Raw genomic sequence first — 21552 nt, 5'->3', positions numbered from 1 at the left:
ATAAACAGGAAAGCCTAGGTTAACAAATGGGCCACCTAACTCGTCAGCAGATTTAATGCCTCTCCTCAAGGTGCTGCCTGTGAGTGGCGCAAAACAGAGGGAAACAGCTTCACCCATTGTTGAATTTCAGTGGGTTTGAAGGTCAGAACACCAGTACAACATAAGTAGCACCTGCTGCTACTATTGGGAAACAGCCTCCCAAAGGCAATCACGCAGGTCTAGTGCTTCACAGACCACCTATGAATAAAGTACGCACAGAGCAAACCCTTCTAGGTCCCAGCAGCATGCTGGGGTGGAGGCAACAACCAATAACTGATTTACAATCAAGCCAGTGCTGCTGCAAGGACCCACAGTCAGCAGCTAATGGATGCAGCAGGACCAGGTGCTGGCCATTTGAGTAGGCATAGAGGCAGTGTGTCACATTTGGGCACAAATTTGAGATCAGATGGCACAAGGGTAGTTTAAATTCAGCCATGTTTGACTTGGATATATTTGGGCTGTAATATCTTTTCAAGGCAGACTCAGTCCTGCCACGACTGGAGAGCCAAGAGGTGCAACACAGGATTGCCCATTGCAGCCTCTGGTGCTGAGACCTGGTGTGGGACCGCCTGGGAAAGAAGCACCAGAGCAAGGTTGCACGATGAAGCACACTTGCCTACACAACTACCTGTTACTGGGGGACAGCAGACGTTGTGAAACTGTCTGGTTAACCACCCCCAACAAATACCTCTGCGCTTCGGACAAAATTGCTGCAGACACCTCTAGTTTTAGAGGCATTTTCTTCAGATTATATGTTACAACTACAGTGAATGAATTGTAAGATTATTAAACTATCAGCCTTGCAAACTGTATTTCTGGTTCTTTTATTTTTCTTCTCCTTGTAGCTCAGGAGGAAGAAAAAGGGATAAAAAAAAAGAAAAAGGCATAAGAGGATTCAGCAGCAAAAGTGATGTTTTTTTGAGGGGGCTGAAGACCTTGTTTTTTAACTTTTGGTTTGTCACACCATTTCTCAGAAGAGCAAGATGGCCAGGCACTCTGGTTTCCTCTTGCTGATAGCACACTCTGTTGCTATTTCAGATGAGGGATCCTAGAGGGAGTCCACAGTACAGCTCATCACCCTCCTTGGGGAGGCCACCAGTGGAGCACCCTCCAGCCTTGGTGCCTCAGGAAGCCACGTCACTCATTCATTCTCCCCTCCTACTTTCCCCACCTCCACACATTAAGTGGTTGTGGTTGAGTGTTTTATTTGGTGTACAATATCTGGGTGGAAGAGATAAGGAGCCTCTCTGATCAGTGAGTTTCATTTGGTAACACATACAGTACAGCAAATTTGGACAGCAGGGAAACCACGCTTAAAATTGGCTACCCAAGGGTGCAGAAATCCAGTGGAAGGATGGGAAACTGTCAACCGAAAATAAGGTAGGTTCAATATCATTTTATGTTTCATTACTTAAAGAATAGGTCTAAGAGAGTGATTTCACTAAAATTTGAGAAAATTATACCTGCAATGAGCCAAACCTTAAAGGACTAGGTAGGGCACCACAAGGAATTTCTTGAATAAACAAGGATAATTTAGCAAGCAAATTAAGATGGACAATATGGTTTTGAGTATTGCCTTGAACTGTCCTTCATGGAGGTGACTCAACCCTAAGTTCACAGCACTCAGATCCTACTGAGGCAGGGAAAGATGTTACAAGCAAGAAACACAAGGAGTAGAGCATCCTTGTCAGCTGCCCTGGCCTTCTAGGGGGGAAAACTGCTTTTACAGGTTGACCTTGGTATCTCTCATCTGTTGAACCACATCTCATAAGGGCAACCTTCTACATACACTGTGTATAGATAGATTACATTTATACTATATATAAATATACTGTATTTATGTGCAGCAGTGGCTTTCACTAACACAAACATTTACTCTGGGAAAGCGGTGGCTCATACACTATCTTAGGGCAACCTGGGATTTCCAAGGATGCCTTACCCCACATGCATAGACATAGGAAGAGATTCCTGGGACAGGCAACACCACTTGGAGGACTCTTCCACCCAGCCACCCAGAACATCTTGCCATTGCTTTGCCAAGTATTTCTGTGTCAGCCTTGCTGCTGTTAAATACTCCCCTTGTTCTTAGTCTGTGCTTTTGCACATCCAAAGGATGTTCAACCAGAGCTCTCTGGTAACACCATTCCCTGTAAATGCAACTGAAAAAACACTGTACTCTGATAGCTTGCTTGGCCTTTAAGGAGCTCAGATGAGGCTTGTTGTTGCCAAAATTAAATGTCCTGCTTATTTCCAAAGAAAGGGCATCCCTCACCTCTACATGGACAGAGGTATAGGGAACAACCATTTTAGATGGTCTTCAGGGGAAACAGCTACAGTCCCCAAAACTTGAACTCCTGATCTCAGTAGCAGTTTCAGTTGAGGCCAAGAAAGTCCATGTGAAGCTGGTGGTCCTAACCTGTGCCTGTATGGTCTTGGCTCCCAAGCCTACTGAATCTCCATGACTTTAAGTGTTTACATGGACAGGACTCCCGCTGCTTTTTAACATTCCTGACTCCTTTCCAAAAACAAGCTGCTGCCAGTAGAGGTACATGGTAGAATACTAATGAGCTACCCTCTTGGGACAGGAAACATTGGCAGCCCACGTCGTGCCTGACCAGGTCAGTCAGCAACATCATCCTGCCCTCAGCTCTGTGTGGCATGTCACTCCTTGGTCACTGTCGCCTAATTGCTGATAAATCCATGTCTTTCTGAAAAATCACAGACTTGCAGAAATCAGAGGGAAGAAAGAAGAGCAAGTTGTTTTTTTTATTCAGAAAACTCTTCTTCCCATGCAGTGACTCAGCATCCTAGTACAGCTCCACTGTGCTGTGTAGGTCCAGCCCCACCAACTCCAAAAATGTCAGAGCTGGTGCACATCTGCTGGCAGTCAGACCATCCTGATCCTGTGTCCCCAACAGTGTTTTGTACCCCTGTGGACCCAAACCCACAGCACTGCATGAATGCCCCTCCAAGTACCTGGTTTTCTTGTGTAAGGTTTTAGGCACGTAACTTGGCATCAAAAATCCTCCTCAAAGACTTTAGTTCCTTGTTAACAGCTTATCTGTTACCAGCTCAAGTTCTTAAGGAACGAGATTTGTGCAGCCATACCACCCAGCTGTCCGCATCTCCACTGAGTAGCTTTAACCAGGTCTGGAAAAGAAATAAAGCAGATGGGCTCCAGTATTTGTTTTTCTGAGAGTCTGGCAGTTTTATGCCAGAGATGGTTAATTTCAGGAACCAGGTAGGACCAAAACTATTTCCAGACCATAACCCCCTGTCGAGGGAGGGCAGGTTAGATGGAGAGAAGAGCTGCAGCAGCTCCCCAGTGAAGTCCTCTCTCCTGAAGCCTCATGCAGTAATGCCCCACCACATCAGAGGACCAGAGGAGCATTGTATTTCTGGAAGAAGATGACACTGGCCGTCCTTTCTTACAAATGTGTATGTAACCTTACCGGCAGCATACATATTCCCAAGTCTGCCACTTCATCCCATTTGTTTGGAGAGCTCAGTTTTTAGTGTCACTGCTATTTTTGTGCTGACCACTTCCCCTTTGTGACAGCCTTGAAGCCTGTAGAAGATCTCAAACAGCTTCTCTGCACAGAGCAAAGCAAAACTACAAAGCTGAAGATGAACAATTTTGGTTTTGTTTCTTTTTTTATCACATTCCTTCTGTTTTGAAACTGATAGCCAGATCTATTTCCCAGAATTTTTGTTGATAAAGCTATAAATATAATTGCCTAAAGAAAGAAGCTAACTGAAAAACCCAACAAGCAACCCCCCTTCCCCAAACCCCTCCAAACCACAGACAAGTCCAGCTCTAGTCCTCTAACCAGACACGTGCTGTTGTGGAGCCTGCATGTCTGCTGTGTGAGCACCAATGCTGAGACACATTCTAAATTCTCAGATCACAACATATTTTCCCAGAGGAGTCCACATTATTGACTAAATAAGACAACTTTGTCTAGGGGTTGTGCAGTAGTTCAAAGGCCTAGTTTGCTATGTGGTATTTATCTTTCAGCCATCCAGGAACAGAGCTGTCCAAGCCTTATCCAAACCTTATCCAAGGAAAAGAGCTATCCAAGTGGGCATGGTAGTGTTGGGTCAGTGGTTGGACTAGATGATCTTAGTGGTCTTTTCCAACCTTAATAATTCTATGACTCTACAATTCTGATGGCCTGTATCACTTCCCGTTCTGAGTGAGCAACGGAAAAATCAGAAGCCAAATGAATATAAATGAGACACAGATGAATGAACAGATAAGAATACAAAAATACTGCTATCAAATTTATGATATCTCGCATTACAATATAGTCAATATGAATTATGTATATTACAAATATGCACAACACACATATACATTTTTATTTAAGGTGTTTCTTATGGAACTTCTAGGAGCAAATTGTGTGAAGCACTCACACTGGCATCTCCAGCTAAACTAGAGGAGTTCATGCTCAGTGCATGTTATAAAACATGTAAAGAAAATGAGGTAGACCTCCAAAGTGAGGCAAGATCAATTTTATCTTTATTCTCAACTGCAACAAGAGAAGTAAATTCTCCCTCTGAATGGTAAGTTGGGAATTTATATTCACTAATATTTGGAAACTTTCTGCTGCTCTGATAAGAAAACCATAGGCATGTGCAAAAAGAAATCATTTCATGTTAGTTCCCGAATTTAGGTGACATAGGAAACAAGTAAGACCTAGGAACATCTATTTAGTAAGAAAGTATCTATAGCAGCAAGAATGGCGGCATCACCTATTTACCTCAGGTCCTGGGAATGCAAATATGCAATTAAAAAGAGACTCATAACTCAGATGAACAAGCAAGCCATTTGCTCAAGAGCATTTCCTATCTTAAAGTGATTTAGCAGCTTTATATTCCCTGAGTACGGTTTTAGTATATATGCAAACTTACCACTTAGATACCAACACCACATTGTAAAATGCTTGTAAGTTACCTTAGAGGAATTTTACAAGCATAGAGTTGTAAAATATAAGCAACAGTATCCGCTCCATTGAACCTAGCTGTTACTCCCCAAAAAACTTGGTAACAGCAATACAGGTATAACTTGAAGGACTAAATGTGCCCGATAATTTCAGTACTTAAACTGTATCACCTTCTGCTTGAACAGTGAACAGTACCTCAGTGGCCAGGGCTTGGGTCTCTTGGGAGCAGGCCTGCCCACCCTCACCATCACCCCTGTGCTTGTAGCTGTGCTGCATAGTCACCTCCTTCCCATTCCTCCTGATTGTCACTGAGACACACCAAAGGGCAGATTGATGTGAATAATGCACAGGGACACGGGGCTGGGTCTTCCATCTCTCCTCCATGTATTTCCTGCTCACTCACCTGTACAGAGTTGTTTAACACAGACAAAACCAGAAAAGCTGATTGATCCTGCAGTGCCCAATGCCCATTGCATGCTGCCTCCCTGAGAGTACTGAGGAGAGGCTGAGCAGGCCAAAATGGCATGTAAAGGGACAGGTCTCAAAGCAGGAGGGAGCTGCTCAGGTAATCACAAGCCCCTGGGGGTTGGCAGGGGAGTGTGAGGTCTGACCACCACCTGAGCTGACCCCCTGCTTTGTCCCTGCATTCCAGGTGGAGGATGAGCATTCCTGTACGGAGGAAGAGATACGCCAACAAGGAAAGTAAGTAAAGGTGCTCCTCCAACACTCCGGGGAGAGGGGGCATGGGGTGCCCTCAACTGCCCTGAAGCACCACAGCCCCTGCCATGGGGTGGTCCAGTGCTACTGCGCTGCCTTAGGATTTTTTTCCTGGTAACACAGGCCCAAATACACCCTCCCAAAGGAAGTGGTCATGGCACTGAGCTTGCCAGACCTCAGGAAATGCCTGGACAATGCTCACAGACGTAGGGTTTGGATTTTGGGTGGTCCCGTGTGGAGCCAAGAGCTGGACTCAGTGATCCTTATGGGTCTTTTCCAGCTTGGGATATTCCATGATTCTGTGATTCTAAATAGATGTTTTTCAGTTTGGGCTATAAGTGTCTTCAGACTTTACATCTAAACATGTATCTAGCAGAGCACCTTCATGTGCTTTAGTATTTAATGGCTAAAAGATTAAAAATGAAGAGGAAACCTGTGGACTCTATCAGGTGTTCTGCTAATAAAATAGTTTGGGCACATTAAATATGTAAACAGGGAAGACCCATGTAGTAGCTGGATCACATGCATTCACATAAACCATGAGATCTTGGTTTCAGTTCAGACAGTTACGTTTTCTGTCACTGGGTAAAGCAGTTCATGCAGTGGTGGTTTAATATGTAGCACTGCTTTCGTGAGTTGAGTACTTGCTCAAGGAGGAGCAGCTTCTTGTTGGTGTATGTTTGTGTATGTTGGCAATCTCATGGCAGCCTCAAGGCAGCACCATGGTATTTGAAACCGCTGCCAGATCTCTGGATGGCAGCTTTAATACAATGCTGAGAGGCTGATGCCTTTCCTTCAGCCAGGTTGCAAAGCAGGCACACTTCAAGCTCTGCTATCTTAGGCAGAAGTGAAAGTTCAGCTCTGAAATGCTGTAGGAGCAACCAACAGCTCAACCAACTTCCTAGCAAGACCCAATAGGCAGCTAAAAATAAAGCTGTGAGAAAGGACAAGGCAAAGAGCTCTATGCCATTTAGATGGTCACGGGACAGAGAGATAAACTACTAGATAAGCCCAGACTTCTGGACCAATGAGGTTATTTATCAAGGTTTCATTGTGGTCAATGAGTAACACGTCAAGGTGTAAGTGTGTGCTAAACCAAAGAAAAAGTTAATCTTTACCATCCACCAGATTTCTCTTGCCCCCAGAGAGAACCCCAGGGGTTGTCCCTTCCCACAACCCATGTCCCACTGGTTCACGGTTGCACCCTATAGCTGTACAAGGACTGGCAGTCACCTGTTTGCTTCCTCTCTTCCCAGCACAGACTGAGAGTTGCCCGCCGAGCCCTGCCCAGGTAATGATTCAAGCGTGTGCTTTCGCTGCTCACCCAAGGTATCCTCCTGTCTGAACAAAAGATGTGCATCACCTTCCCTTGTTAACTTCTGTGGGACATTGCCCTCTCCTCCCCATCGTAGCCTTCTCTCCTCGGCTGCCTGCTAGCCAGCGTAACCTCTCCTGCCTGCAGCTTCATCAAAATTGGCATGCTTTCTGCAAAAAAAGTTTCAGTTTCAGCATGACACCTTTTAATAAAAAGCCATTTATCTGGATTGTTTCCAACTCGCTTTAGCAATAGAAGTCTCCAGTTGAAAGCATAAAAGAGATTAATACTTGGAAGGTTAAAAGGTTTTGGTTAATCTTCCCACTGTAAAAAATATTGATGAATGACAGAATCTCTTCTGGAACAGAATACGATTTCTGATGCCAATTCCTTCCTGCCTCTAGAAGGAGGAAAAAAGCCTCAAAGCATGCACTGTCAAGTTAAACATTTGGATTCTTACAAATCACAAGAGATCAAATGTCTGTGCTGCATAAGAGGGCACATAGGAGGATGGCATGATGCCATGCTACCCAGTCCACCTTGCTTCCCTGTTCTGGGGTCAGGTCCAGGAGCTCTTGTAAGGCACTCTGAGGTAGCTGAAGAGGTAACCACCCATTGGTGAGTGCCTGCTTACGTGCCCACACTCATCTCCCCCAAGGGAAGGGGAGGGAGAGCAGACCCTTTCTGCCTGAGGCATCCAACTGGCGCATTGTGTTCATTCACTGAGATTTTTTTTGGTGAGGCACTGGAACAGGTTATCCAGAGAGGTGGTGGCTGCCTGGTCACAGAAGGCATTCAAGGTCAGGCTGGATGGGACTCAGAGCAACCAGATCAAGCTGTAAGTGTCCCTATTCATTGCAGGGGAGTTGGACTAGATGGCCTTTAAGGGTCCCTTCCAACTCAAAGGATTCTATGATTCTTTTGGAGCACAGCAGCTGAGTACCTGTGGTCTGCTACCTCTGCTTTGAAAAGTTAATTTAACAGAGGGTAATGGAAGCTGTCTTTTAAATCACCAATCATAAACAATCACCAGAAACCCTGTGGAGAACAGAAAAAGGTGCTGCCATTTCTCAGCCCTCTCTATTTATTTTTTTTAAAGCAGCAAAACAAAAGTTGCCTGTAGATATGTGGGTGTTTAACAGAAAATTTTAAGAAGGTTGGTGAGATGACAGAAAAGGGTGTGATTAAATGAGCTCATTGTTTGTGTGAGCGTGGGGTGAGATAAGGGGGAAGAAAAGAGGAGCGGGTGGAACTCTAATGGGGAACCTGCCAAGTGGCTGTCTAGTTTTAAGACTTTTTGGTCCGAAGTATGATCCACAGAACAAGGTTTGAACACAGTCTTGGGAGAGTCTTTACTACAATACAGGGATCGTTCCTTTCAAGTGTTAAACTCGGTCTACGGCAAATGAAAGACTCAACCAAAGTGCCAGGAGTCATCACACTCTCTCGTGCGCTGTGTGTGGGACAAATCACCCCACCTCCGCACTTAGTTCTCTCCACTGATAGAAGAAAGTCGATGACAACAGCTTTGCAAAACTTGTAGGTTGCAAGCACTCTGGAATGTGCGGCTACAATTAAGCTTTGGGTAGACCTGTGTGTTGGAAAGAACAAAAACCACTCCAGACTTCACTTGGATTTAGAGACAGTTAGTTATGAAAATAAAGAGCCTAACTGTTCTTATTTTCATGTACATTATGAGAAATGCTGCTGCCCTTCCAGTTCTTTGTAATAGTGGCTAGGGAAGGTGAGAGCCTGGCCTTTGTAGAAAGATAGGGAATTCCTTTTTGTAAGCATGTCCTCTCTGATCACTCCACTCTTTAAAACTTTTGTAATTTCTAAATCTGAAAAAAATTGTACAAATCCTCAGTTCAAAACTCAGGAATTATTTTCAAAGTGCTGTTTCCCTCAGGTTGGGAGAACTTCAGCACCAAGCAGAACCCAGATAGACAAGATGACTGGTACAACTGAGAATATCTGACAGATTCCTCAGGAATTATGTTCTAATGACAATTTCTCATGCCTAGATTTGAAAAATAAAAGATAACACCTTGAGTTTAATAACTCATGCAGCAGAGACCTTTGTTCCATTTACAGAACACAAAAGTTAGTTCTGCCACATGATCTCAGCAAAATCCACTTAAACATACTGCTACTGCACCAGACAGTAGCGGATGTAACCAGAAAAACTTTATTTACTTGATAGCTTTGTTACTCTGTGAATTCAAATCAAGCATCAGGGCAAGTAAATTTTTATCTTCTGACTCCACAGCATTCTTTAGATTTAATGAGTCATCCTTCTGCCTACCTAGATGAGCAGTCACCCGAAACACATTAGCAGACATGCTCAGGAGACAAAAGGACAGGCAAGTTTTGGCAGGTTTGGGAAGGCAACTACTCACGCAGTCTTACCTTCTCATTCATTAATGAATGGTTCTTCCTTCTCCTCTCTCTGGTTCCAAGGATAGACGAGGGCCAGCCGGCAGAGGGCAGCCATCCTTACACCCCCTGCAACACCTTCCAGGAGCCACACGCCTGCACTCACTCCAGGTGCTGCCCCTGAGCCCGGCTCGTGCTGGTGGCTGGCGCTTGGATCTCTCCAGGCACCAGCAGCCAAGCACACAGGCCAGCTAACCCATAGTCTCTGGGTGCAGCCAGGGCAGAGGATGATTTGAACTCCCCCCTAAATGTGCTGCTATGCTCCCATGTGCATGGTGTGATGAAGGTTTTGTCACGTAACCCACCAGCAGGCAGTATCAACCTGAGAACAGGTCAGGCCATCACCATCCAGCCGCACAGCGCAATTACACATTGCTGGGTGCTCCCGGTGTGCAGCTGTGGTCCATACAAAAGAAATGACTGCAGGTCTGCAAACCCTTCTCAGTACTCCATATGTGGTTAACACCGCTGCAGAATTACTGCAAGGTTCTTCAGCAGGAGGGTATAACCATGCTGATGCTGATTCATCTCTCTTTCCCTCTCCCTGCTCTCAGGAACGCTGTGACAAAAAAGGCTCTATGAATACCAGCGGAATGTGGTATTCTACTGTCAGCCACAATGTCAAACTTGAACTCTGTGCAACTAACACCAAAACTCAGACAGAATACGCAACTGTCAAAGTGCCTGACAGCAAGCAACGTACCACCTACTCTGAAGACCAGAATACATATGATTATGTCCTGATTCATTAGGAAGGGAGCCTTTCTGCTCCAATGGCACTCCTGGGAGCTACTTGAATATTTAAGCCAGCAGCACTCAACCTTCCTAATCATCCCAACTGTTGTGCTGACTCTTCAAACAAGCTGGAGAGCATCTCTCTTATGCTATAAAGTTTATGTCTTCCAGTCAGTCCCAATGAGATGAATCTGAAAAAGTGATCATGGAAAGAAGCATAGACAGGATACAGGACTTAACAGTCAAAAGAAGAGGAATCAGCAGTAGCTACCATTGCAAAGCAATGCTTCTCTGTAGCAAACTGAGCACTTTTTGCTAGAAGCAATTGAGACTTCATGACTTTTCCGGATTTTCAGGATTTTTACAGTGCCTTTTTTTTTTTTTAAGGGATATAGTAGAATTAATGATAGAAATCTCAAAAATTCAATAATAATAATAATAGCTGCCTTTTTTTTTTTTTAAAGAAAAAACATAAACTTTATGCTAGGTGTATTTGCCCTTCCAGAGTTTCTCTGGCCTGCTTGATATATACCAGCATACACACAAAGATACAACCTGGATAAAGACATCATTTCTCAAGTTGTTCTCCTCGCCATCCCTTAATGCAATAGTACTTGTCACAGAGTGAAGTCTTAACAAAATTGGATAGAATGAAGAACGCAACAAATTGCACACAATAAATCAAGAAATAAATCCAGGCACTTCAAGCCACTGCCACCTATAAGAACGTGAAACCACTGAAGATCCCAAAGTTGCACAGGCAGCAACTACATACCTCTCAGCGGGGGGTTCCCAGGTGCTGCCTTTGGCACACAGCGCTTCCAGCTCTCTCCTGCTGGACTCTTAGGTTTGGCTCCCTGCAGTGCCAGAGCACAGCCTCCCCACAGCCCATCGACCTGCAGCAAGGAGCATTTCTGGACATGCATGTCAGACTGAAACTGGTTATTCAGCTGCTCACCAGAGCTCATAAAGTGATTACGTGCTAATATTCTTGCTTACATGTGTTTTTTTCCCCTCTGTTTTTGTATTAAAACAGTTTGAAAAAAAAGTGATGTGCTGTACTGGTATAAAATCTTTCTTTGTACCCAAATTACCTAACTTGATGAAATATGTTTTCACACTATTCTGACCCTAATGGATGAGGTATTTATTATTTCACCTGGTTATTTTCTTTTGTATTATCAGTTGACCTCTAAGAGGTCTATTTGCCTTTTTTTGGCGTCTCCTTCAATTAGAGTTCAGAGAATGTCTGGAAACATGCTGTAAAGTTGGATGCTTTCTGTTGAATATTACGTCTTCTTGCTACAACTTCACCATCTTCTTCCCTGTGAATTGCCTGGGTAAAAGTATGAGAGCAGAGAAGGATGGCAGGGAAAAAGTGACTGCTTCGCAGCTTCTTGTTTCTCTCCATCAACTCTTAATGCACGTGGAGGTATCTACATAAAGAAGTGATGAATATTTTTTTGTTCTTTGAAACAGAATCAAGATAAAGAAGTGTTTGATGGCACATTCAGTCACCTTAAGTAATATCTCAAAGGCAAACTATTTTCTTGCTGCTGTTATTTCCATAGGCTGCTGCTTTTGGGATAAACTATGCAAACTATGAATTTTATCTTTCCCCCAATATAAGAGTATCTCTTTTAATTGTATGCTGCATAGGATATTAATGCACAACATTTGTAAATCTGTTTTTGTTGTTGCTGTTGTTTTTAGATACATGTATAGAAATAATAGCCCTAAATATACAATCATACCATTTCATCAAATGAGAAATTATGGTACTTATAGCCACTGCTACGCTTTACAAATCAAGATGGGGTCAGAATTAATCACAAAGGAGAGCTTTGTGACATCCTAATTTGCTCTAGACCATCCCCCAACCACAAGCTCAGATAAAATTTGAACAACAGTGTTCATCTGAGTGTATGGCTGTGTCAGACAGACCCTTCATACTGCTCTCAGCATTCAGAATTCCCATTGCTATTTTTCAGCTCAAAATGCTGAAAGTCAGGAGCTGCCAAAGAATGAAAACGATCACTTTTAGAGTAAAAATAAATAATTTAATGCACAGTATAGTTATCAGTTTACTCTTTAAATAAACTAGTAACAATAGAAAAACTATTTTCCATAAGGTATTTTTCACAATACAAAAATTTTCTTAAAATAAATTTCTCTATCCAACAATACTAACATTTATACTGGCTACAAATGTTTGTAAGTGACAAAAAGTTATACTTCACTAACATGGTAGTGAACCTATCACATTCTTCATGAAGTTAATGCTTAACTTCCAGCTTTCATGTTATAGCCAGTTACTGGCTATAACTTTCACACTATGCTGGCCTATGTCATCTGCCTCAGCATCTTCCTCTTGGCACTGGTCTGTCCCATATGATCTCTTGTCAACAAGAACAACTGTTGCTGTCTTGTTAAGGTAAGCGTTTTGCATCTGTTTTCTTGTGTTTTTTTCTTTTCTTTGTTAGTTTTTCCCATCACTGCCGGGGCAGGGGTTAAAACTAGGGCACAGACTAATTTTCCTTTGAATCTAGAGTTGTGAATCTAATGGATGTCTTTTCAGAAGAACTACTAGCTAATTACCAATATACACAGCTAATTTGACCCTTGAAAGATTGCTGCAGCATTCAGATGCATTAGAGTCTTCCCAATGCTTCTTCTGTCTTCATTTCTATTTCACATTACAGAAGAGAAAAACAGAGCAGACGCCACCTTCCCCAGGAAGACTATAGGATGAACAAGGGGATGATGAGAGTACTAACTCAGCTGAGAAGGAAGTGCAAAAGTTTTGCATGTAATTAAAGAAAATAGAAAGGATATTTTAAGCTTTAGATTGTTTTGAGAGGAAAGAACACTGGGGAGATATGGCAGATGAAGCTGGCAGAGAAGAAAAGGAAAAGACATGAGCATGGGTGGACATAAGCTTTAAGGATGAGGTTGTACAGATAATTTTGTATAAGCCAAGAGCAGAAGAAAGGTGTCATTTGCCTTAAAAGATTGCTCAAGGAATCCGTATTCATAAAAACAAACAAACAAACAAACAAGAAAAATTAGAGGTTTGGAAGCCAACAGAGCCCTATTCAAGCAAGATACGTTACTTCCACAAGATTGAAGATTTACTGACAAATCCATACAAAAATAAAGGAGGTAGCAATGTTCTAGGAGTAAAACACTCTCATATCAATGTCATTTTCATTTAAAGAGTAAAATCTTTAGCAGTGTTTCCACCTGCTGAATGACTCCCTAACCTGAGATTACTAATAGACAGTAGAAGACCACCTCTTCTAGGAGGTAAGGAAGATGAGGAGTCTGTCCATTATTTTCCTGGAAGTAAGAACAGCACATTATTAACATTAAATTGTAGTTAGATATGTCAGAGTATTCTTTCCTGCCCCTTTTGTATTGTTACAGTGTGTTTTTGTAAGCTTTTTTTTCCTTTAAATGCTACCAATATATAAGAAATAAAATAATATTGAGGATTAGAACTTATGACTTGTTAATTTCCTGTCCCTTCATGAGATTACCAAGGGAGTAAAGAATGAGTTAAGCTCAAATCTTACTTATATATCATGTATTGAGATGTGTTGGCCCAGGATCATAGAATATTCCAAGTTGGGAGATACCCACAAGGATCACTGAATCCAACGCCTGCCCACCCCCCTTTTCCCCCCTCCCCCAAGGACTACCTAAAAATTAGACTATATGTCTGAGAGCATTGTCCAAACATTTCTTGAACTCTAGGAGGCCTTGTGCCATGATCACTTCATGGATTATTCTGAAGGTGCTTAGCTATGTCTCAATAAATTGAGGGAAAAAAAACAACACAACACCTCCCTGAATTGTTTTCAGTGAAACTTCAAAGCTTATATGACTTTTATACTGTTATTTCAATAAAGACGAACCTAAATACAGTGGAATCACTACCTATTCACCTATACTACCTATGTGGGAACATTCAGTTCATTTAAACGATATCTTTGTGTATAAGAAATTTTCCCCCAAAACTTTGGCTTTTTCATTGTTGACTGTTAACTCATCAGAAGTTCACTCCCAGATTGGATTTAAATTTGTTTTATAAATATTTAAATACAAATTCAAAATGAGGAAAACCAATTCGAGTTATTTTGCCCCGTTATGGTACACACATACATGAGATTTTTTTTTTAACTGCATGCATTAAATGCAAGAGGAGATCAGAAAAATTTGATTGGATTCTGTAGCTAAGCATCCTCATCACTACTCAATTTCTCACTACGGGACCAAATAAGTTTATAAGCTAAGTATAACAAGACTTTCTTGTAAACTGAGTGTTTTACTATTACCTTAACAAAGTTGTGCAAAACACAAACTAATAAATCTCAACATCTTTCCAGAAAGATGTCCCTCCTTTTAAGTAAATAATTGTGCTCTTTGTAAACAGTTCCTCTAAAGTACAGTACTTACATGTTGATGTGAGAGAAGCTGGGTCGAGCTTTAACCTGTTACATTCAGATGGCCCGGGATTAGAAGTATCTTCTTCATCATAAATATTTTGAAGTAGAACATTCCTTATAAAGTCTGGGTTCATTACATTCTCCATAAACCCCTCTGTTGATGGTGGTACAAAGAACTCTAGTTGGTAAAATACAGTGGAGCTTTCATTACTGAAAAATAGAAAGCCAGGTATGAATGCCTGTGAGTCACCAGTGAATCCTTTCTTCCTTGAGGAGGCTGACTTCTCACAAAGTTGGCACAGATTTCTTCTTTAAACTTTTTTCTAAATAAAAGCATCTTAAAAAAAAAATAGAAATAAAACCTGCCACCAAAGCTTCCCGTTTCTTTTTTTCCCTCTCTTCTCCAAGCAGTTCTTGACATTAACAGAAACTGGGCACATACTTGAGGCACATTTTCCAATGCACGAAGGGCAATTATACATGTGAGAGTGAGGCTTTCAGCATTTGTGCCCAACAAATACATAATGATAAGGGAAGAGTTGCTGCAACATGTGGCACGTAACTTAGCTGAGAACCTGCAGAAAAATTTGCTCTCCTGATAGCAGTGTCCAGCACAACCCAGCTGTGCTTCTAGCCCAAGCTCTGGAACAGATTAAGTAAACCACAGTCCATCTCTGGAGATTTCATTGTTTGTGATCTATCAAATCCATTAAGTACAGTTAGACAGTTCCATTTTAGACAAACAGAATTTAAAATACCAAAAAAGAAATTACATGAGGAAAAAGAGGCAGAGAGACCTCTTAGTCTCACTCCTATGGAATCTTCGTAGCTTAAAACGTGTGTCTCAAACACAAGGAACTCCTTAGCCTTCATTCAGTGACAGTTTCTGTTGAGGGTAAGATCTTCCCTCTATTCCAGCTTGAAGCTTTCTTCTGCCTCTTCAAGGCAAGCCTGGATGCTTTTCCCCTTCTTCCCACCACTACTGTTCCTCTGGGCCCATGAGTCTCCAGTGGCTGAGCTTCTCCATCATGTGTAACCAGCCACCACAGGACTAACCCAGCCTCCATCATGCTGCCTGCCCTGCCTCTCGCTCCTGCTCCTCTAGCCTCTACAACATGCTGCTACTTTGAGATTCGCTCCCATCACCCTAAGTAAAGTGGGGAAAAAATGGTCCCAACAAAGCAGCAACATGCTACTGCTGTTTTGGCTTTCATTGACTGTTATGTTCCTGCTGCCTTTATCTTTTTTTGGCAACAAAGAAGTTCTTTGCTTCCCATCAGGCTTGTATTTATTTGAGGCTGTTTAATCCATTTTACTCTCAGGTGGTTCCAGCAGCTCATTTTCTTCTTAATAAATTTGCTTGAATAAGCTTATTATGGCCCACACTTCAGACCAAAGACAGCAGAGAAGATACTCAACAGTAACAAAATGCTACTGTCATTATATACTATTAGTAGGACTTGTCTTTTACACTGGAGGATCCTTTGTCAAGTTTTCACTACCTATATTTATCACTCTCCCCAAAACATTCTGGTTTTCACAGATTCAAATGTTATGCATATTTACATAAGTACACACATCTCATCAAAAGTTTGTAAATTTCTGATAATTTTGGTAATAGAAATTGCTTACCTGAAATAATCCACTTTAGCAGACCTAAAGTAGCGTCCTAGAGCTGGAGATGAGCTGTAGACATCTGTTATCTTAGAGAGAAAAAAAGAAAATAAATTTAAAAATAAGGTATTTCTTCCATTCACTTTCTCTGTTCCCCACAAAAGACAGTACAATGAATCATTCTTATAAAGGTGTTTTAAGGGGCATAAACACAGGTGCTGAAGGTCAAATATCAGCAAATTTCTGCCCTGGAAATGGTACTCATTCCATTTAAGCTTGACAGACAAGTTAATCTGTGTGTTTGAGTGATTATTGTATTACCTTAACACAAAGGAAGGCATTCAGGGTGAACTAAAAGTATGTGCTCATGTTGCCAGAAGCAATTTATGTTGTTTGGCCTGGGTTCTTATTAGTGGCAAAAAGCCCTTCTATTCTAACTTGGCAGAGGGAATGGTGTCCCACCTGAGACTCCTATTCCACAGTAAGTCTAAACCGGTACTGCCATGCCTCACTTCAGCCACAACTCAGTCAGCAATGGCTCAATGTAAATGGCAGATTTAAACCTAGACTGACATTATGCACTTATAGGAGAACGCAACACAGATCTGGCACTGGGCTAGAAGACCTCTACAGGCCTTTCCTCATCTAAACTGTTCAATGGTTCAATAAAATAAGGCTTTTTTTTTTTTTTTTGGCTTTTTTTTCCTCCCCTGGCAAATGCAACTGCTTATGTGCTTAAAAGCAGCCAATTTTTCTTTACAAAAATACAATTCAGACTTTAACAAATTACACGGACTTACAAATGACTGAGTTGCTACACAGAGAAACAGAAAACTCTTAAAAGAAAAAACACTGAACCTATATAAGGAGAATTTGCTTTGCCAAGAAGCACATCAACACGTACCCTCTTAGTAATGTCTTCAGAGAAAAGGTATGGAAGACCACACAGTAAGTTGAACTTTCCAGAAAAATTGTGATAATTATGTAGCAATGCATCTGTTTCCCAATAGTCATCTTCATCTGTGTAAACATCTAATATTCAAAAGGAGACAGAAAAGGTAGGAAAAGTTCCAGTTAGCAGAATTATTGGGGAAAAAAAAAACCTCCTGGCTTTCTCCTAGGTGGCTTTCTCACAAACTTGCTAGGTAATGACTATGTTGGAGTGACGGAAAGAAAGTGTGAGTCACCTGAAGAAAAGTGACAGCACCCAGAGGACAGTGACCCACCCCATCAATGACAGCCATCTGCTCTGGGAGCCTGACAGACATCACATAAGGAGAGGTGGATGATCCATTGCACTTGCTGCAGGGTTACAAGCATCATTTCTACCCTAGCTCTCACTCTGCTTTAGTAACATTTTCTCACGTATCTACAAGAGCTGCCATCCCATCAGGATATAAGTTACTGGTTGCCTGCTCAACTAAAAGCCTTCACCTCCACTGCTCAACACACCACCTTCTGCAGTTGGCACCCAAGTCTCCTATGCAGTTTTCAGTAGGAGTTTAAAGGATGCTGCTGTTCAATTAGTATTTCTATTAGATTGTACATATTGCACATTTTTACTGGAGAACAAACCAAGAGTAAGATACTTACTAGAATATAGAGCTAGACTGATGAGAATGACCAGGAACAAAACAACAAAAATTGTAGTTAAAACCATCCAGAGTTTACACTTCCAGAAAATGATCTTCCTGCATGATTTCCACTGATCTCGCTCCTAGTTACAAAAGGAAAGGGAATTTCACTTAATGAAATAAGGTGGGAAGAATATTTAAGCATGTCTCTATGGTCACATTTAGAAACGCACACACACACACACACACACAAAACATAAATGAGAGAGTCTTGTTGCAAGTAATTCTCTATATTGAGGGTTCCTATCTCTAACTACTGATGCAAGAGGGAAGGTAGATCTGCAGGCTGCTACCTGAGAGATGTAGTATTCCCCATTTGTTCAGTTTCCAACTCTTGCATTGCTCAGAAAGCTGAGGTGCTACAAAGGTTCTTTCACTGCTTCCAATTTTTTTCAACTGCAGCATTTTGATGTGCATATTCCACAAGCTATCCTTTTAAAGTGTGCCATGTCTCCCAGCTAAAGACGTGTCTGGAGGAACTTCCAGAATAATTCACCTCTGTGATGTTGATGCTATTAGCCTGCATACCTCCTGGATGCCAGCACTCGAAGCAAGTGGGCTGCTATTCATTAGATATTATTGCATTAAAAACCACTAGATTAATTAAGACTTTTAAAGCCGACTCCCTTTTTCTTCAGAAGATTGAATACTGAGAGGCTATTGAGTAGATTTAAAGATTATTACAAATCTCACCTGTTCTAGATGACAAAGCAATTATCTTCAAACAAATTGTGTACGCATGCATGTTCATGTAGGAGAGAAAGAACAATGCCTACATTTCATTTAACTTTTACTAAGATGTAAGAGCAAGGCTGTTAGCTAGCCCAGCTGTACTAATATTAAAAACAAGTTTAGGTGACATAATAAAAGAAATAAATGCCAAGTAATTTGTTCCACAGACAGAAAATTGAATGAAGAGCATGAATGCAGAAGTAAACCATACTTTCCTTTTAAAATTTATCCTCCTTCCCATCTGCTGTAAACCCATGAACTCCATGTCTTTTGTCTTTGGCAGAATATGAGGCAAAGCACGTGTTATGGGTTGTCTGAGATACACATACATAGATTGGCAGGAACCAGATGCTAGCTGGCGGCATTAATCTAGTTTCCTTTCCTCCACCTTTTGAACTTTCCAAGAACCTAGCATGACTAAACTATTCACTGAATTGAACTGACATCCACCAGCTGGCTTAAAACTTCTTTGGAATAGCAGTTGCACAGGGAGAGAGAAGAAATGTCCCCCAGAAAGAGCTTACTTAAGCTCTCCAGGAGCTGGGGCAAACGAACAGAAGGTGTCCTCTACAGACATCTCTACATGGGGAATTTCACTTTTCTGAGGAATGAAGAGCAACTGGCTTAATATGGTTTCCCTTACAGCACACATTCAAGTGGTCGTGTATACACATGGGGATTTTATTTCTTTTTTTTTTTTCTTTAATGTATTAGAAGAACCAACCTTCAGTTTAATACCTGACACTAGTATATAATTTTTTATCTGAAAAAAAACAAATTGGTAACTACTGTCTAGTGTTACACTGATGAAATCAGCTTCATAACATCAGTCAAGACAGTTATCAAGCCCGAACTCCCATCTAGAATACAAGCCACACATTCAGGCCATCACAAAAGATTAATTTCTAATCAAGCACCGTAAACTGGATTGGTGTCAAGTAGACATTCAGCTCTGCAACTGTGTCTCATCAGCTGGGCCAACACCCTCTGGACATTGCCCATAAATGTTGTGAGACCTCCAGGAAGAAGCAACGGAAAAAAAGTCTCTCCCTGATGGGCAGGGCCATTGTGATTAATCGGCTGCCTGAGCAGGAAGCAAAGCATAATAATTTTCCAATATTCCCCGTGGGATAGGAAGTCAAACGCCAGAATCAGCAGAAAGAACACAGATGAAAACACATTTCTGGGAAGGGGAAGGCTGAACCGAAACTCAGAGCAGTTTCTCAAGGCAGCTGAGCCTCTCTCCTCCACCCTTTCTCCTATTCCTCTTTGAACCTCCGCAGAATTTGCCTGATCCTTTAGCAGGCTGGTTCAGCTCACCAGAACAGCGAAGAAGGGACTGGACCCCTATATGGTATAGGAAATTGGGCTGTTTTTTTAACGGAACAGATCAACGCTGAAATGATGAGTCGGGCTCACACAAGGAAACTTGGCTGGGAGCAGGAAGGGAGAGACAGCATGACTAATGCTGCTGAGATTTCAAGTGGGCTCAGCCGTCCCAGATCTGCCCACGCAGAAACGTGAGAATATAGGAAAAGAAATTTCTGCCACAGATCTTCCCTCTGCTCTTGAGTAAAGTAATGAAAATCTTTGTACCACAGCCAATCGTGAGTAAATACTGCTCTTCTGCCAGCATTAGTCTGTCCCATAGCTTGAAGTTAAATGCTGGGCACTGGCTACCTCAGGACTCACACACTACTCTTAACTGAGGCTTTGGGGCACTCTTGTTGTATAAATTCCCAAATGTTAGCAACCACAAATTGTTCAAAGATCAAAGAGGAGGAATCCAGTATGGTTTACAAACTTTACTGCAGGGCATCTTATTCTTGCTTTGGCAGCACTGTTTTCTGATTAATTTGTTCTTTCAGAAAGCCTGTTTTTAATGTGTTTCAACATTGCTCCCTTCTAGTTTCGAGCCCAATCCCACTGGCAGTGCATGAAAAGAGAAAGCAAAACTTAGAATATCAAGTACAACTACAACTTTTATTTCCTAAGATAAAGCTCTCAGACAGCCAGCACCAAAAAAAAAAAACAAAAAAAAAACCGCTCAATATCTGACTCCAACACTAGAATGGTTCATTGAGCAAAATAAAATAAAGACACTTAACATGCTTTCAGTCTTTCTTTTCAAGCGAGAAGCCTTTCCCCACCCCTCAAACAAATTAAAGAGCCCCTACACGATGTTTCTATGAAATGCCACTTCTCTCATTGTGTGGTACTTCCCCAGCAGCTCCACAAGCATCAGATGAGCAACTGAAATTCCTACCTTGCTCGTTGCAGGTGCTTGAGAATTTAGAGGCTTCTTATGATCGGCTTTGCTTTCCTCCCCATTAACTTCTGGCAATTCAATAACCTCATGCTCCCCATTAGAGCTTTGCCTTTTCATAGCTTCTGTTTCTGTGTGAGGACCTCTGTCTCTGTAGCAAGCACGGAGCCAGCTCATTTCCTTCTGGTTTCAGCTGCAATTTTGGCCAGTAGCAGTTCTGGTATGAAGCTGGAGACTGTAACAGTGAGAGAGCTGGGATAGTGTTTACAGGAGCGATCTCAAAACATCAATAAGTAAGGGGAAATCCTTGGAAAGACAAATAACATCATCTGCACAAGCCACGTAGGAAAGGGTGGGAGAGGAAGTATCGATTCGCCTCGTCTCCACAACTCCTCTGTGCAAGACTAGGTTTTCCAGTTTGTCTGCCTTACTGTACCAGCCCTTGACAAGCATGAGCAGGTGACTAACCCTCGGCAATGCTGCCATTAAGTGAAGTGATTTTGAAAGCAACTGGATTGCTTTCCCTGCTGCTTTCAGCTGAAACAGTGAAATAGAGACAAACAGATGTGGTTCTCGACAGCATAAACCAAGGAAAGTATCACATCGCTTGTGGTTCCGCTGGACTACGAAGGGAACTTACATCTTCCATCAATGCTTCCAATTTTAGTCT

The 21552-nt window shown here is 41.9% G+C and overlaps 1 protein-coding gene and 1 long non-coding RNA gene across 2 annotated transcripts in view; one reads left to right on the top strand and one right to left on the bottom strand.

The window, feature by feature from the left end:
* Nucleotides 951-10567, top strand: LOC110400874. The gene is made up of 4 exons (XR_002440112.1): nt 951-1419; nt 5638-5687; nt 6959-6993; nt 10008-10567. It is a non-coding gene; the product is annotated as an uncharacterized LOC110400874 (long non-coding RNA).
* Nucleotides 13407-21552, bottom strand: part of LOC110400865 (transmembrane protease serine 7-like) — a 34490-nt gene continuing 26344 nt past the window's right edge. Inside the window, exons 19-24 of the mRNA XM_021401195.1 lie at nt 20883-21117; nt 17844-17967; nt 17155-17282; nt 16269-16339; nt 14647-14846; nt 13407-13527 (exon numbers count right to left, since the gene is read on the bottom strand). The gene's annotated coding sequence lies outside the window, so the exon portion shown is untranslated. The remainder of the gene's footprint in view (nt 13528-14646; nt 14847-16268; nt 16340-17154; nt 17283-17843; nt 17968-20882; nt 21118-21552) is intronic.

The sequence above is a fragment of the Numida meleagris genome, chromosome 1 (genome assembly GCF_002078875.1).
Source record: "Numida meleagris isolate 19003 breed g44 Domestic line chromosome 1, NumMel1.0, whole genome shotgun sequence".
Lineage (NCBI taxonomy): Eukaryota > Metazoa > Chordata > Aves > Galliformes > Numididae > Numida > Numida meleagris.
Note: the sequence above shows the minus strand (reverse complement) of the source record. Positions and strands in the feature narration are given on the sequence as shown.